Source organism: Dromaius novaehollandiae, chromosome 1 (assembly GCF_036370855.1).
Source record: "Dromaius novaehollandiae isolate bDroNov1 chromosome 1, bDroNov1.hap1, whole genome shotgun sequence".
Classification (NCBI taxonomy): domain Eukaryota; kingdom Metazoa; phylum Chordata; class Aves; order Casuariiformes; family Dromaiidae; genus Dromaius; species Dromaius novaehollandiae.
The window spans coordinates 123,132,730-123,148,133 of record NC_088098.1 but is presented as its reverse complement, the minus strand read 5'-3'; the positions used below and the strand labels follow the sequence as shown (position 1 = coordinate 123,148,133).

Genomic DNA, 15,404 nt, shown 5'->3' with positions numbered 1-15,404 from the left:
GTTCTCCCAGGACTTCAAAGTTTATTTCTCAAACACTTTTTGGGGTGGGAGGGAGGAAAGAGGAATAAGTGTGTTCACATAGGCCAAAAAAGCCAATTCAAACCAAGTCCCTTCGTGTTGTGTACTGGGACATGCAGGCACTAAGCCCAAGCTGTCTTGAAAGCAGCACAAAATTACTAACACTGAGATGCCCTGCAAAGATTATAAATGCTGAACTTCAGGAAACCTGCGGTACTTTTTAGGTAATGCTGAAATGGACTCAAATCCACTCAGACTGTGGCACAAAAGTAGACAGGTCCAGCCTGCATTTTACTTAGCCATTTCAGTGATGCTCATTTAAACTCTTTCTTCAAGGCTGTAAGCTTTTACTCAAAGGCCAACTTGTGCCTGACTGACTGACTCAGAAACATTTTCTAAGCTAACCAAAATGGCAGCAAGACTTGCAACCTTATTCAAAACCTTCTTCAGTGCCACTGATTCTCTCAGTAGCATATTAGATAGTACAATATTCGTCATTTACTGCAAAAGCCTTACTGTATACTACACACATAAGGGTAAAATACCTTGCAGCAAGGACTTCATGAACAGCGCTGAAGGGCTCTCTTTTTGCATCGGAGTCATTAGGATCCACAAATAACTAACAAGGAGTTTCGAGTGACCCACGGTAAGCAGGTAGCCAATCAAGTGAACAAACTGTAGTAATGATAAGGAGATATCTTGGTCTCTTGTTCTGGAGGCTCCAAAGTGCTGACTTGTTTTTTAGCTATATGAAGCATCTGATGTCACTTTTTGTGTGGGTGGAAAACGCTGTACAAAGGTTAAACAAGTTCATTCATCCCTGCTCATGAAAGTAAGCTTGTATTGCATTTCCAGTAACTAAGTGCATTACTATAACAGGTTGGGGATTTATTTTATGCATACATGTGCACCTTTGTGACTAACTGGCCATGTGTTGTCTCTCTTCCTCTTAATCTTGCTCAAATTATTGCTTAATATGAATGTTCTTTTGGCTTGAGTTTATAAAGATAGTACAGCAAGTATTTCTAGCTGTTGGTAGGCTTCATAACACAGTACTGCGGAATTTGTATCTGCTCTTTTTGCTACAGAAAGGAGCTTTTTAGAAATTAAAGTGTAAAGACTGATGTTCCAATAAAACAGCCTGCTTCTTCAGTGAAGCACCTGAGCAGAGCCTCGGCCAAGTACAGAACAGAAGCATGCATTTATATTTGAGCATGGGAGAATACCCATTGGCAGTACTCAAATGCTTAATATTAAGCAATCAATTATGAATTTTGTTAGATGGAGGCCTATAAAAGCTGGATGAGTGGAGTTACACCCATTGATATAATGCATAGGAGTTGTCAATAAGCCTTTGATAAAGTGCTTGCAGAGACGCTGTTTAACACATGCAGCTGCCTGGGGGGGCAGAGGAACCCTCCTTGTGGCTTGGATATGAAGGCTATGACTTAAGTTGCACTCAGAGATCTAACTGAAGGTCAAGGAGCTTTACACGAGTCATTTCTGACCAGCTCCTCCCGTAGGGCAGGAGGGTAGGGGTATCTGCAGAGAAACCATCGCAGGCTGCCTGCCCAGGGTGGGCTGGGTGGTCTCACGGTCTCCCACACTGCCCACTGCAGCCAGCCATACTGGAGTTAGCAAGTTCAAAGGCAGTTCAGATGTGCCTGCGTGAGCTACAGCAACTGCTCTATAAGAGCAACAGGAGCGCCGTATAGAGGCATGAATGGAGAGTAAGAATAAACAGTATTGATGGCTTGGCAGAAATTGAGACAGGGGCTACCCCCTGTCCTCTAGCAGTGCTGTTGATGGGAATGAACCCTAGAAAGGGCTAAGTGCTGAAGTGGAAACATCCACAGAATATCCTAAAAAGAAAAGAAAGACTGAAGTTGAAGAAAAATGTGATGCCTAGCGAAGCCAGGTGAATGGCAACACAGTACTGATAAACATCCTGATAAATAAGAAGCGAAGAGCACTAGCAAGAGTGATTTGCAAGCTGCGTACGCTTCCCTGAGTTCTGAACTGAGACGCTCTGCAAAAGGGCTGGGTGACTCCTGATGGCAGTGCGGCAAAAAAGCTTCTGTACAGTATGTTGTCTGGACCAAAAAAGGCAAATGGTATGCTATGAGACATAAAATCAGGGTGGAAAAATACATTTACAAATAGCATAATGTGATAGGTGAGTGAATAATACACTGCCAACTGGGATGCTGTGTTCAGTTTTGGTCACTGCGTTTATAGTTGATAATAGAGCAACAGAGGCGATTCAGAAAAACAGTAGTTAAAATAAGTAGAGGAATGCAGAATTTTCTTTATGAAAAGATAAAAAGGATTAGGACCATTCAATTTAAGGGCAAAATAAGAACGAATATATCAGAGGTTGCAATGTGATGACTCTAACAGAAATGAAAAATCTTGTGCTCCTATTCAACATTTCTCATTCAAAAAGTGGAAACATTACATGATAAAAATCCATAAGGAATCATAAAAGACTGCATTTTTTTCAGGCAACACAAATAAAAATTACTCTCTGGAACTCTTTGTTCTAGCAGAATTAAAAATGGACTGAAAACTTATGAAGAAAATTAGAATATGCAAATTCATTGAGTTCAACAATAATTTTCTGAAAGTTATATATACTGTCTTTAGAATAAACAGATCCTGGTCTGATATCATATGGCAATTCCAGTAGACAGTCAGAGGAAAAGGAAGGAAGGGAGGAAGGGAGGCATGAAAGTAGTTTTGCTATACTTCAAGGCATTAAAACTTCAAATATGTTGTCTCATGCCCTGCTAATATTAAATGCTAGAGTCACAGGTTTTTCATGAAGCTAAGATTCCCCCTCTTCCAATGGCAAAAGCTTCTAACCCTATCCTTGCACTTCTGTAAGCTACTGAACTTTAAAATCCATATGTTTGCATGCAGAAATCTTGCTGCTGATGCAGAACTGAATCTTGTCCATCCTATGCCTCAGAGGCCAGAAAAGCACTGAGGGAAAATTCCACTTCTGGTGTGAAGAGGAGAAAGCACTTTCCTGCCAATTGATTTAAAAGAAAATAATAATACTGAGAGCTATTTGTAACTCTTCAGAAAAGCCAAACAAGTCCCAGTGGACACAGGCTGGCAGGCAGAGAGTTGAGGAAACACTGCACAGCTAATTAATTCATTACATAAATCCATGGCTTATCAAGTGATTATCATTCCATATAAATGACATGAGCAAAAAAGGAACATTACAGCTTTCAGGTGCATCAACAAGCATCCTTTTGGGAGGGAACAACCCAGGTAGTTTTGAACCTCCAGGAACAAGTGACTCATTGCATACTGCATTTATTGGCCAGATTTTTCCAGAAACAGAAGCTCTTCCTTCCCCCTACATTAAAAAGAGAACAAAACAAAACAAACCCCCAAAATCCCCAAGCCCACAAGCAGTACAATGAGAAAGAAAAAAATTACATTTTAACAGCCCTAGTCTTAGTAACCCCATTCCTCCTACATGCATTTCCCACAAACTGTCAACATCCCACAGGAATCTACCCACGTTGCACATCACTGCACAATGCTCTCGACAAAGGCATCCCAGCTCTTGATGTTTCAGGCAGCCGTTCAAACCGCCTTCACATCCAAATCCACCAGCTCTGTAATTAGGTGTTAAGTTTAAGCAATCCAGGAATTTATGCAGGAAGGTACTTCTTTGGTAGGTCAGTTTGATTTATGCCTGCATAGCCCAGCTGGAATGAACAAAGATCCATCCCATGAAGAAAATGAGAAGTTCTTTTTCTCTAGTAGGCTCCAGCTCAGTGAAGTACTTTCACATATATTCAGGTCCATCCCTATCTAGAAGAGCGTTTAAACAAGCACGGAAAACTCGAGAGTTCCCTTCAGCTTTATGAGACTAAAGCATGTACGTAAGTGCTCTCCTAAACAGGCTTCAAATTAAAAATAACATCAAGAATAATGTTAATCATCATCATCATAACAACATCTGCTCTGTTTGGCTTTACATGACAACTCCAGACTTCAGAATTGAACTATGATAAATTATATTCATAGGTTCTTGCCATAAACAAAGCAGAGAAGATAACATTGTGAATAACACTGATCCTTGCCAATACCATTTTCTTTGGTATGTGCAAGAATGTTGCAGGGTTACAATGGCAATACAAAATGCCTCTCTGCTGTTTGACTAACTCTAACCAAATGAATATCCCTACTGATCCAAAAAACTGAAGGCTCCATCATATATTTCATTTGAGTCTCCAGTGTGAGGGGTTAGGACAAAAAGAGGAGAAAAAGTCATTCTAAGAGACGAGGAGAATTTTAGTGAAGGAGAGGAAAATATATGATGAAATGTAAGCCAAAATTATTGGGTCAAAGAAGCAGCCAATTTTATAGAGGAATGCATAGCATGCTTTCAGATGTTTTGCTAATCATTACACTGATACATGTGAAGAGAAGCGCTTCTAATGACTCTCCTCATATTCCCAAACATTTGCCCAGAATGTAAATAAAAATAAATTTGGTAATCAGTTCTTGAAGTTTCAGCACCTATCATATTTAGCCTAACTCACTAATCTAAACACACATCTGCCTCTGCTTTCACAACACATACCTTAATTGCCGCAAAAACTGATGTACATTGTTATCTATTAGGTATATTAAATGACTTCCTGAGGTCCCTTCCAACTTTCAGACGAACTTCAGATACACTAAGAGCCAGACAGCAAACTGCAGCTCACCAGCTTCCAAAGTATTACTGAGTGGTATTTTTATATTCCCTTTATTTATTCTACCTCCTTGTATACTTCCATTAACATGCTTGAAAAATGTATGAGCCATTAATGTACCAAACCTTAGTAGCATTCAAAACTTAGTAGTGTAAAAGGACAACTGCTGCATGTCCATATCTGTAGGTGACTATCCAGCAAAACTGAAACACAGAACACTGAATTTTTGTTTTTCAAAATCTAAACTTTATTCACAATTTCTTGTCTTTCAAAAAAACCTCTCATTTTATTAAGTGTTAATTTTCTAAAGTAACTTCATTTTTTGTAGTTGCAGCTGAAATAAGTGAAATCTTTGCACATACTATTTATATGGATATGTATATACACATACATATATGCATGTTAAAATATATAGAGGTGTCTTAATTATATTCTTTTCCCGGGAAATATTCAAAATGACATAGGACCAAATTTAGTGGTCAAAAAACTCATACATCTCAACTGGTACACACTGCAGTTTTTCCATTTGATCTTTACTGTGACCTTACGCAAACCACAGAGTTTCAGGAAATGTTCTGATCTTTCTAGTCACTGATTCTGAAGCAACATTTTAAAAGAAGGTTTTCAGGCATATTACCAAATTCTTATTCCATGGAAATGCAGGGGAGGAGAGAAAGAAAGAGAAAAAGCACTCTTGTCTTACTTAAATAAATCATTCAACACTGATATTAATGATAAGCACATATTTCTGTTAACTTTTTACTTTTTTATTGGTATGTTAACATGTCATATAAACCCAAATAGAAAGAAAAATCATGAAAGTGGAAAATTCTTGATGTCTGAGTCATCACTGAAAGGACAGAGTGATAACATGTATTACTTGGTCTGTCAGATGGTCTCAAACCGCTAAGCCTTCAGATCTGCCTGAGTGCGGCACCAGATCTCAAAGTGTATGCTAGGTGATCGAAACATGAAACTCTTGTTTTGTTACATAATTGTCCCTAAAAGACAAAGTAGGCTTGCACCCCTCCCCAGCGGAAACCCTTATTTTTGACACATTCTCATAATTTTTTAATTGCTGAAACCACTTGTGCACTGCCTTGAAATCAGGGAGGTTGTGATGGATCCCAGCCCAGGGACGTACTTTGCAGGAGGATTCAATGGAAAACGGCACCGTGTTGGCTTCTCATAGCTCCACAATATCCTTAGCGTTGAGGACTCCCACTCCCAGGGCCCTCTGGCTCTGGCCAGTGCAGCTATTCCATCCTTGCTGGCTGCTGAGCAGGAAGGGGTGGCTCCTTTTCCCCATGAACCAGGGTCCCCCATCAGCCAGGCAGGGCAAGGGACAGAGTCAGGGAATGCCACTTTTGCAGGACAGGAGATGGCAGAAAGCAGGAAAAGGAGGAGCCCAGACCTGACTGCCCTTTTTCTTCCATGGAAGTCATCCCAGCTCATTTGTACCTTTGAGCTTTACTTGAAAACAATTATTTTAAAAGCTGCATCTGTCTGCCTTGCAGGTTTTCCTGCTTATGTGGGGAGAGGAAGAAAAAAAGCAAAGAGCTCAACTTTACCCCAGGTAAAGGAGTGGCACTACTTCTTTTCCTTACACCTGCAGTTTTCTTCCTGTCTCAGGACATTGCCTGAGGGTCTAGCACAGGGTGAGGAGGGAGCACAAGGAATGAGCTCCAGAGTGGCTCATGCCTACATTACGTTCTGGAGAGGTCTAGCAACACTTGGTATACAGCTATGCTCTGCCCACAGCTTTCCCTTAGAGTGGCCACAGTTTTCAGGAACCAGGAGGGGAGGGGAGGGGAGGGGACAGACCTGGCAAAAGGAAGTAGAGGGTTCTGCACCTGTTTGTATTTGTTTGCTTTTTGTAAAACTCATGGGGACACAAAAAGCCAATGTAAATTGTAATTGCTTACCATATCTGCAGTTATTAGGAAGAGCTTTCTCCTAGTTTCAGTCCTAATTATGGTGCTAGTAGTTTCTGATTCTTTTTTTATCACTGCATGAAGGACTGCACAAAATCTTTCCATGAAAACAAGCAGTGACCATAAAGGTGTAAAATGAGATAATTATAGTCTGATACAAAAGGAGAAATGTTGCTATTCTAGTCTCTCAATGATAATTAAAACTTCCATCTGATGGCCATAACTTCAGCACCTACTTAGGCACAGAAGCAATTGTGCTCATTGCTACTCCTAATTTACATTCCTAGCACAGTTCTGCAATACAAAGACCAGTGACCAAATGGGAAAGTCTGCATAATCTGGAAACAAAAAGAAAAATGCTTAGGATTTAAATTCCCTTTGCCATAAAACCAGTCTCACTGAGACTGATCAGCTCTTCGCTTTCATTCAGAAAGGGCCCAACAGCAATGACGTGGAGGTTCCAGGTTTTCTTAGAAAGCTCTTCCAGCCCACATGCCTTTCTCTGTATCTGCGGTGTGAGAGCAGTGGGCTCTTCAAACTCCCCTGTGCACATTTGCTGTCGAAAAATTCCAGTGGGAGACATGAAGAGCAGAGCTGTTTCCATCTTTCAGCTGGAAAAAAGAACATTGTCACTGAAGTCCTCCAAGAAGGGCAAAGGAAGGAAGATGATACCCTGCACAGCCCTGTTGGGCAACAGAGCCCTTGGATGTGCTGCTCTTTGACACCCACGTCAGGTGGGACGCCTCCCTTCCGTTAACGCTGACAACAAAACATGGCACACTAATTACTGGCTTTTACCCATGAAGGCTAGTTGGGAGGGTGTTCGGTGGCAGGTCCCCTCTGTGGCCGCTCCGAGTCAGAGGAGGCAGCCCTCGGAGGGCTCCGGGTGGGAAGAGCTGGCTCTGACAGTAGGACCAAGGCAGCAGCCGGAGGTGGCATCTCCTTGAGGCTCCCTGAACTGCCTTCGCAGCCTCCTACCAGGAGGAGGGCTGTGCCACAGAGGAGAGCAAGGCGAAAGGAGGAAGCCACAGACAATCTTTGACTGATAGCGTCTTGATGTGTTTGCTTATCTTTATCTCTGTGAATCCCACAAGGCCGCGTTCTTAATCCCAAAGATTCTGAAATATGCAATAGAATAATTATTTTCCCTGGACTGGAATACTTTCATCAATCACAATTCATTACTCAGAAACCTTTTCACAGTTAAGCCCTTATTAAAACTTTTCAGGATAAATAGTAGGTAAATTCAGAGCAGGTTCCCTCCAGTTTCTGCCAGTAGAAACCCAAGTGCCTGTGTGTCCTGAGAGACAAATGATTTGTTGCCAATAATTTAACGAAAGGGTTCTCACAAAAATATTTTCCCTTCATCTGTCGTAAGCTCCATGTCCCAGGAGTCTGCATTTCTGCACACTCCTGAAGTGGACAGGTGAGAGAATGAGCAATCTATTCATTCTTTCCCTTTTAAACAAAAACATTTCTAAATTAATTGGTCCTAAAAAGAAAGTAATACTTTTTCCTTTAGTATCATTAACTCTGCAGGAAAAGAAATGGCCTCACAGAACATTAGCAGCAATCAAAGGGCAAACAATCTATAGTCGATCAAATAAATGTAACAGATGACACAAATCTGCTTTCGCTTACAGTAAATGACTGTATATAGATGTGTACATGGGAAAATAAGCTTCTCAGAAGTTTCTTCTGAAGAAAGCTCATAAACTTGGAAATGCCAAATAGATATCTTTATGTCCCACTGTGCAGTTGCTCATAAACTTCATGTACATTTACTGTAAAAGTAACATTGCCGCTGATTATTACTGACTGAATGTAAGCCAAATAATTCTCTGAAACATTTCTTTGGAAACAATCACATGAGGAATACATTTGCAATATTTTAAATAGCTAAAAGTAACAGATCACAGATATAATTAAACTAAGCCATTTGTTATTGCATTATTAAAACGTCCTGCTACCACACAAGGTGTACTTTTCTCACAATATGCTTATCCCAGCCATACTAGACCCCTTTTTACAAGTTCTTTTCCTGCATTGTTCTAGCCTATCAATCACTATGCATATTGAAGTCTTTCTTCAAATAAACACACTTAGAAATCAGGTTCCTCAGCACTTCCAGAACTTCAGAGTGTTTTTAAATGCAATTGCTAATGCTTTTTGCACTTGATAAAGCCTTATCTGTAATTTTAAAGAAGAAATATAAATTCTCACAATGTGAAACTTTTTCCATGTGAAGAATACAAATTTTGCTATGTGTGGCATAATACCCACTTAGAATGGGGTGCTGTTTTAGAGAGGGTCACACACTTACTCTTCTTGAATAGAATATTCTGCTGTGAGTAAGTCATTGTGAATCAAAGGGTCTCCTCAAGTAATAATATACTATACAACAAGCACAACAATTTCAGAATATGCTTCTAAGAGCTGTGAGCATTAAATAACATGGTAACATGGACAGAGTCAAACAACTAAGGTATATATATAACTCCAGAGTATTTAGGAAGCTTTCAGTCTGATTTAATTACTTATCAAAGACAAATTAATGCCACTTTGCAAGAGGTCTTTATCTTACTGAAAATTATCTTTTCAATAAATTCCTGTTGCACCTCAGGCCAGACTGCTACAGTAAAACTACATTGATCAAGGAGTATAATGATTATCTTTCCCAGCATCTGACATCTCTACTATTTCATTTTTAGTAGGTTTTTCTTTGATTCACACAACTGGTAGTTGGTTTTAGGCCTGTGAGAATGCATGACAGAACTGAAGGGGTGCGTACTTAGTGGTATTCAACACAGCCCTATCATCCTGTTTTTACACTGGCATAAAATGGTACAATACAGTGATAAATCAGGCCCATGATACCTAATCCTTCATACCTCAAGAAGGTATAGTAACTTTCTGTTTTTTGCAGCTACTCTTAGTTACTCTCACAGTTTCTCTCATAGTTGTTTTTGTTTTTTTTAATTCAACTTATTGTCCTGGTTCTTCAGTCCTTTACACCTTGTGAAAGCCTATGCAATTTACCGCTATTTTGGTGTTTTTCTTGCAGCTTACAGAATCCAGGAACTGGCTTAGTTTTGAGAATGTTTGTCAAACTGGGAGATTTGTTTTTGCAAGTTCCCAGGCAGAGGTATCTCACAGCTGTGGCTTACTATACCCAAGTGCTCACATTTGCTCATCATATAGGAGAAAACAGAAACTGAATTGATATGTACAGAACATGAAGTGAGTTTTTTTATAGGCCAGATGCAGAAAGACAGTTCTGGCTTCTGACATGCACGTTTGTACATACTGAAAGAGCACCTCCCATCATGTCTGGTTTTGACTACTGCCACTGCAGTGCATCTGACTTTTTCAGTACTCTTTCGACATCTAGGCTGTCATCAGTGATAATTGTTAAGGCTGCAGTTTTGTGATAGCTGTCACATACATTTTGCTTTCAGCTGGCTTTATGTGTTTTCAAATCTATCCACAACTTCTGCCGTTAGGAGATTTCTTTTTCTAAAGAGCAGAAGGAGATGGGACACAGTTGGACCAATGTAAATGGGAACAGCTCATAACAATCAAGTGAGACCCTGGATGCTTCGGTGAGGCCCTCTCCATGAGCTAGATGGGGGAGCTAAGGATTTCTTCTGGACATTTCAGGGGCACTTCCAAATTAGCTCAAGCTGATCTGTGTCCTGGAGGCTGTGGCCCCACACTCCCACCCTGCCACAGTGGGCACTTGCCTGCATGGACAGCGAGCCAATGACGAGAAATGCATTTCAGCCAATGCAGCTGAAAACGAACACTGCAAAGAAGTATTGAGCTTTCTGCAAAGTCAGTTCCTGCAGCCAACTCGCTGCCCACTTGGCTGAGCACCAGTGCTGGTGCCAGGACAATCTGGGAGTGCATGACAGGGGAGAGGGAATGGGCAGGCCAGCAGCAGCACCAGCTCAGATCAGCTTAACCTGCCACCGAGCTTCACCTTCTGGGTACAGTTTCACATCCCACTGAGTCCTGTCCCGAAAGAGGGAGGAGGTCCCGCTTCTCATCCTCTCTCCTCCCCCAGCCACACGCTCCTGCCCTGTTCCCCTTGGGATGGCTCTAGCAGTCGGATAGCTCTGGGGCAAATCAAATCAGAGAATTGACCCAATGGAAACCTGACACTGCACATAAATAAATATGCAAATAAAAGAATGGTTTGCTGCCAGATACGTCAACCTGTCAACTGATTCAATTCACCCTAAGGCCACACAATCGCCAAAGCCAACATGAGGGACGAGGGTACCTCCAGCTGGGGAAAGGGCAGGAGAGAGGCAGCAGGACCTCTTTTTGCAGTACAAGGTGGGTGTTAGATTGACAGAGCTGCGTTTAATGTGCAGCTACTCCTCCAGCTCTGTGATGCCTCCAGTTTGCATGCGGGGGAGCTGAACTGAGGGCAAAATTTATAGAGGCAAATTTTAGCTCCTGGAGGGTCACCCACCTGGGCTGACCCTCTAATCAGTGGAGAGAGATAGACTCCTCTGGGTGGGCAACTCCAGGCACCTTTCACTCAGCTTTGACCACAGAGCAAGCCCGGAGACACTAGCTCCTTTAGGAAGAAGGCAGCCCTTATGAAAATCTTCTATAGCAATGATTTTCAGCTTGTTTCATTGCAGATCCCAAGAGTTTTGAATGGAGGCCTGAAGCCCAGTAGAACGAGTTTTAGCATACTGGCCAGGGCTTGCTTGGCTAACCCGTCTCCTGCAGGGCCCCACAGAAGTCATCCGTGAACTCAGGAGTCTGTGCACCACAGGCAGAGACCTACTGTCCCATAAAGCTACATGCACTGTTCCCTCGGCACAGGCAGGAGAGCAGAAATGAAGAGGGAACAATAATAATGGCTCTTGCTTGCCCATGTATTTCTACACTATTGCTGCCACTGAACTTGAGGTAAGTGATATCAAGGTTGTTTTCTCGAATGTTTGTATTTAAAAATAAAGGAAAACTGTATTTAAATAATACAATCCATGGCTTTTTGCTACACTCTTGTGACTTTTGCCTTTGCCTTTCCCCATGACCACTTGTATGATTTATTATGACAAACTGCTAGCCCTAACAACCGCAGACATGGGATTTGGCATGAAAATGTGCTACATATTTTAAAACTGTTTTTATACTAAACATTTGCATTATTTTCAGTCCAATGCAAAGTAGCGAGAAAGCCCCCAATGTTTTGCTAAATGAAAAGGGTCTAGATAAGTTGAGAAAAAAACAAAAATCAAAGTTCTGAGCAGCTGGTACTAAAAATAAAACTGAAATAAAGTTTAAAAAGTCTCTGCTATCGTGGAATTTCACCAGGCCTCACTGAGTTCTGTTCAATTCTAGGTTTTCACATAGCCAGTCCTGTGTCCACCCATTTGCGTTGGACTATACTGGTAGGGTCATCTCCTACGTTACAGAATTCAGAAAGATTGCTCTTTAAGCAACCTTAGAAACATATTCTGAAATCATTTAGCTGCCTATCAATTAAACCAAAGATTTCAGGATTGCTTTGCATGTGCAATATGTCATTAGGTTCAATTCTCTGTATTGAATAAAATGCTGAAAGTTTCATGTGTTTGCGTGTATAGGAGCAACTCAGCAGTTGCTCCTAAATTGGTAAAATTTGGGGAGCAACAAATGTAGCACACTCATTTCTGCTTTCTCAAATTCTTGCATTTCAACAGTCCTATCTTGGAGAGCTTCAGTCTGTCAGTATGGTTTACCTCAGTTTACTTACCTTTTAAATCAGGCAGAAAAGTTCATCATCTGTCCCATGTGCTAAAATATTGATAAATAATATACATGCAGATTAATTAATATTAATGTATAAAACATTAATAGATTTAAAAGTTCTTATTATACAAAAGGAATTTAGACAATTAAGGTTCTTTATCTGTGAAAAAATGAGTGTTTGAAGTTGTCTGTGATATATATCACACAGCATCATAGGAAACAATAAAAAAAGCCCACACTGAAAAAAAACATTAAGAGGAAAGAATGCATTTCCCTACACAGGCAAGATAATGGAACTTTACAGCTTTTCAAAATTTTTAAATGCTAGACTTTCAAACAAAATGTTTTTTCTATTCAAAATTTATTATCCCACATCAGTACTGTATAGAAGACAGAAAGGAGAATGCTATATGAGAAAGTCAGTGAAATTTGCAGGACAGAGCATCAGCCTGTTTAATTTACGTTAAATCTCTGCTCAGTTCCATAAACATGTAAGACCTGGGCTTGGTTTCAAGTTCTGCTGGGTAAGTTGGGGCAAGTTATTCCTTCTTTTTGTGTCTTCATTTTCTCCTGGAGACAATACACTGATCTCTTTATTGCAGGATACTGGAATGTAGTATTGAAAGCATAAACCAAGAGCTAGGTATTAAATGTTTGATTATCACGGCTTGAGTATCACTGCCCTTGCCTCAGGACTAAACAGAAGATAAATGGCAAATATACACTGTTGTCCAGCTTCCAGTGGCCCTGGTTAGGAAATAAAGGTTTTGTTAGTATAAAGGTGCTGCTCACCCACACCCCAGACACTACGGGTGAAATTCTAGTTTTATTAAAGACACTGTGTTTGTTGTCATTGTCCTTGATGGATTTTGGATCCTTTTGTCCTTAATAGGATTCTGCACTCCACAGTGCCTTAAACTGCTTACTAAGTATGTTACTAAAACATCAACTTGTAGAGGGAAAAGTCTCCTCTGGGTGAATATTATACATGAGGAAGGCTATGAGAGTCAGGCCTTTTATCCATAAAGTTGAAGGGTGGCAGACTGGCTTAAAATTTACAATGGAAGCTCTATAACAACCTAAATTGTAGACATCATTATGAGTCTAAAATAAGCATCTTTGTTCTATGACCAGGTCTCTATTGAGGTATTGGATGTTTAAAAAGTTGCTCAAGAAGAACAGGCAGTTTATCACTATTCCCTGTTTCTGTTTTTACCAAGTTGCAACAGTAAAATGAAAAAGAAAAGTCATTTGTATGAGGTGGAGTTGATATCTGTTAACATGCATGCTGATTTTATGATGGAGTAGAAGGAACATAGCTTTAACCACTCACTGAAGAACACTCTTAAACTTGCATTTATTTACATAACATCTATGGCATTTAGCTGACTGAAGAGAATTGATTAGCAAGGAGGCTGTTAAACAGCAATCCTATGGCAGTCACTGCACTGAGCATTATAGGTTTATGTCACTAATCGGTGCCCTCCTGTAGTCTTTATTAGTCAATTCTAAAAAAAATAAAGGAGCATGCTGAATTGTGTTTAGAAGAGAAGCAGAATGATGCTTTTCACCGCAGCGAAATCCCAGAGCTGAGCTCTTTCAGAAGTAAATTTAGGATTTTCTGGCCAGATCATTCCTTTCCAGAGAATTCCTTTTTGCGGCGCTATAGCCTTACCGTGCTGCTTTGGCACACCCCATACAGGGTGGCATGCCGAAAAACAGACCTGTAGCCGTCATGGTAGGCATTATGTTGTCTTGATGATCCACCGCAGCTGCTGGGGCTGTGGCAGCCACGAGCCTGTGTGCAAGCAGAGCCCTTGCCCAGCCTCAGCTCGCCCAGTCAGCACCACGCACGGGGCAGGAGCTCAGACATGGTTTCCGCTCTGTAGAGACAACAGTGCAGGCACTCATTAAAACTCCATTTCTGGAGAAGCACAGCACGTGCACCTCAAGATTTATACCCTGTCATGGGAATGCGAGGTGGGAGCTATGGGTCTCCCCAGCACCTGCGTAGGAGCAGGAATCTATTGCAGGCTGACTGACTGTTATAAAGGGACAACTAAACAGAGAAAATGGTTTCAGTGAGTTCCTTATGTTCTGAAGAACGTTTTATCATGGGTAGGTAGAAATAAAATTCTCATCTATGTGATTTTAGTAAGGATCTGAAATAAGAAGATGAACACACTGAACCCTGAGGAACAGTGTTTATATTAACATGATGGGCAAAAGGGCCACCTGGCTCTGGCCAGGGCTCCTGGAGGTTTCCAGGATGTGCTGAGCACCACTAGAGGGCTCACAAAGTATTTAAAGCATTATTGCATATCATACGTTAGAATATTTTCATTTTACTTTCTGTTCCTCCATTTTTAAGTTCAATGTAGTTCAGAACTGAACGTGCTAACGTGTACCTTGCTTAAAAATTAGCCTCACTGACTCATGAACTTACTTCCATATGGGGAACAACACCGCACTATGACCTCTCCTGTGTAAATAGGCCTCCTACATCAAATAATTTTGGCCTGATCACAGTGCTCATTACTCAGTAGTCACTAACCAGAGGCAGCTATTCAACAAAACAATGACCGCCATTATCAGAGCTTCCAGAGGAGCAAATGGGTTCAGCACATCAGGTATAGCAATATCAAATATATCAGTGTATCAGTATGAAGTACCTCAGTGCAGCACATATATTAGGACATCAGGAGGAAAAGAAAAAAATGCCTTTTTTCCCTCCATCTTCCCCCATCGAAACAAACAAACAAAAGCTTTACTAAAGCTAGCTGCAAGAAAGATAGACACAACCCTAATATATGTAACCTTCCTAATTTGAGATTTACATAAATTCTATGACAACAGGCTCTCAGGCACATGAAGATTTAGGTATATCGCTCATAGGGTTAGGGATGTTGGCCATCCCTGCAATAAGATACAAAATCTATTTGTGTTAAATGAGATGCAATTGATAAGTAGTGCT

The 15,404-nt window shown here is 40.8% G+C and overlaps 1 long non-coding RNA gene across 1 annotated transcript; it reads right to left on the bottom strand.

The window, feature by feature from the left end:
• Positions 1-5,010: 5,010 nt before the first annotated feature.
• On the bottom strand, positions 5,011-14,301 carry LOC135323586 (uncharacterized). Its single transcript, XR_010385061.1, has 3 exons — positions 14,106-14,301; positions 12,435-12,475; positions 5,011-7,794 (listed from the first exon to the last, which is right to left on the bottom strand). It is a non-coding gene; the product is annotated as an uncharacterized LOC135323586 (long non-coding RNA).
• Positions 14,302-15,404: the final 1,103 nt, after the last annotated feature.